Consider the following 3,146-nt stretch of genomic DNA (forward strand, 5'->3'; position numbering starts at 1 on the left):
CCAGCCCACTAGGCCAGGCCCCTGTCCTCTCCGGCCTCTGAGCGCCGGCGTGGAGTGTGGACTGTGAGCAGCTTGGTGCAGACACCCTTAATACCATCCATAGCCAAACCAGGTCCTGCCTTGTATTTCCTTCGCTTTCTGCCTCTTTCTTTTGTTCTTGTGTTTTCTTTCTTCTTCCCCTTCTCTTTTCTCCCTTCTCTCTTTTTGTTCTTTATCTCATTTCTTTTTCCTCTAAACATATTTATAGACAGAATCATTTTCTTCTGGCCTACTTTTGTGCTTACTCTCGTCTGCCCAACTCCCTAAAACGTTCTGCGCTCTCTCCTTTTCCTCATGAAGTAGATTTTCATGTTACCTATTCATTCTTATGCTACTCTTATACTACATCTTCCAATTATGTTTACAAACCACTTGATCCATTGAGACAGCCTCTTTTTTTCTCCTAATTAATTAATTTTTTATTATTGTAAATTTATCTATTATACATCTCTTGTCAATTCCATTTTTTAATCGTTTTATTAGGGGCTCATACAACTCTTTTCACAATCCATACATACATCAATTGTGTAAAGCACATCTGTACATTCGTTGTCCTCATCATTCTCAAAACATTTCCTCTCCACTTAAGCCTCCAGCATTAGGTCCTCATTTTCCCCCTCCCTCTCTCCCCGTTCCCCCCTCCATCATGAGCCCTTGATAATTTATAAATTATTATTTTGTCATATCTTGCCCTGTCCGACGTCCCCCTTCATACTTTTATGCCCGTCTCTCTCTTCTTCACCAAGTTGCCTGCCTGGTTCACTCCCACCTCGCCAGTTACCTCAACCTATCCCCTTTTCTCCACTGTCCCACCCTGTGTTTTCTGGGTCCTATGAAACCTCTCCTGGGCTATTCAACAGAGTCAACTACCGCTAATGACCTCGTAGGCCATATGCCACGATGCCCCTGAAACAGCAGTCAGCCACAGCTCACCCAAGAAATCAAGAAAAAACTAACACAAACAACTGAAAACCTCACAAACCCAATGGAGTACTATGAAAAAGAGGATCTGGAAGTACCAGAAGCAGAATTCAGAAGAATGATGTTTAGATGCCTTCACGAGATGAATCCTCACGAGAGCAACAGAAAGACTTAAAAACCTAGAAACCCTATACCCAAAGGAATGCCAGCATCTAAAAAAATAGATAAACCTAAACAAGAAGCAAAAGACCTATACAAAGAAGACTGTAGGAAAAGAATATCTTTAGTGGAAACAAAAAGAGACCTATCCAAATGAGAGAAAGTCCCATGTGCATAGATAAGACACAATATAGTGGAAATGTCCATAATACCTAAAGCAATCTACAAATACATCACAATTCCGATCCAAATCTCAACTTCATTTTTAAAAGAAATGGAAAATTGCCAACTTCATATGGAGAAGGAAGAGACCAAGGCTAAGCAAAGAACTCCTTAAGAAGAGGGGAAAAGTAGCAGGCCTCACATTACCTGACTTTAAAACCTATGGCACAGCCACAGTAGTCAAATCTGTTCGGTATTGGTACAGTGATAGATACATAGACCATGAGAACAGAACAGAAAACTCAGAAATAAATGCATTTACCTACAGGCAACTGACCTTTGACAAAAGACCAAAAATATTTAATGGGAAAGAAACAGCCTCTTCAACAAATGGTGCTGGAAAAATTGCATTTCCATCTACAGAAAAATGAAACAGGACTTGTACCTTGCCCAATGCAAAAAAAAAAAAATAGACTCAAGATTGATCAGAGACCTAAGTGTAAACCCCAGAGCTGTGAGACTCATCAATGAGAACATAGGGACAAACTTAGCATCCTCATCGCAGGGCGTAGACGCACTATCAAATGCAATGAAGCAGGCACACTCAGTAGGAGACAAAATCGATGACTAGGACCTACTATAAATCAGACGCTACGTGCAGCAAAGGACTTCATAAAAAGACAGCCACAGAATGGGAAATGCTGTGAGTAACAACACAATGCACAAGGGACTAATTTCTAAAAACTATAGAATTCTGCAACAACCCAATAATGGGGGTGGGAATAAGCCAATAAAAAAGTGGGTGAAAGATATGGACAGACAGTTCACCAAAAATGAGGGTAAAATCCCTAATCGCACGTGAGAAAAATGCTCATGATTACTTGCCAACCAGGATGCAGATCACACATTGCTGTTCAACAATGTGATGCCACCTGATTCCCACAAGAGTAGCCCGATTTTAGAAAAAGCGGAAAACAACAAATGCTGGAGATGCTGCAGAGAGATTGGGACTTTTATACATTGCGGGTAGGCTTGCCAGCATGTACAACAATTATGGAAACAATATGGGAATAGAAATCCCATACAACCCAGAATACCTCTGTTGGATAAATATCCCAAAGAAGTAAGAGATAGAACATGAACGGATAGATGTATGCTCTCACAGCTCACAAGAGCAAGAAGTTGAAAACAGCCAAGCACCATTCAGTAGAGGAGTGAATTAAGAAACTTTGGTGCACACACACAATGGTATCTTTTACATCCACCTCAAAACAGTGATGAAACCACAAAGCACATCATGACGTGCATGCAACTGGAAACCATTGTGTGGGGAGAAGTTAGGCAATGATGAAAGGACAAATAGTGTATGAGACAACTACCGTAAGGACCAACACCACAAGTCAGGCATCATTCTCCGTTCATGTAAGCGTCCACTTAGTCTCCCAAGTGATGGGAGTGGTGTGTCTGCCTAATGCTCATGATCTGTAGCTCACCTGCTTATTTGTACATCTTAAAAAACCACTTCTTTAAAGGAGCCCTCACCTCAGCGGGGGCCAGTTTCTCATGCAAAGGCAGAGGGTGAAGACCAAACAGCTCTTACCGTATAGAACTCAATGGTAACCCCAAAATCAACAGTTTCTGCTACAAGGGTGCCCAAAGAATCTTAATGGAAATTTAAGTCCAGAGATGAGTGGTTGGGGAGACATATCTGTCTCAGAGAAGGTAATCCTCACTTTTATTGGTAAGTGAGTTAGTTAATTGTGCCAGGCTGGCCGATAATCACATGTGGGGCTAGTTGAAAGGCGGAGGGATAAATGGGTGGTGAGCCTCGCCTTTCTAGTTCTCGGGTCTCTTGCTTTGTGATG

This window comes from Echinops telfairi, unplaced genomic scaffold, assembly GCF_000313985.2.
Source record: "Echinops telfairi isolate 266 unplaced genomic scaffold, ASM31398v2 ScPeMD7_9;HRSCAF=40, whole genome shotgun sequence".
Taxonomy (NCBI): Eukaryota; Metazoa; Chordata; class Mammalia; order Afrosoricida; family Tenrecidae; genus Echinops; species Echinops telfairi.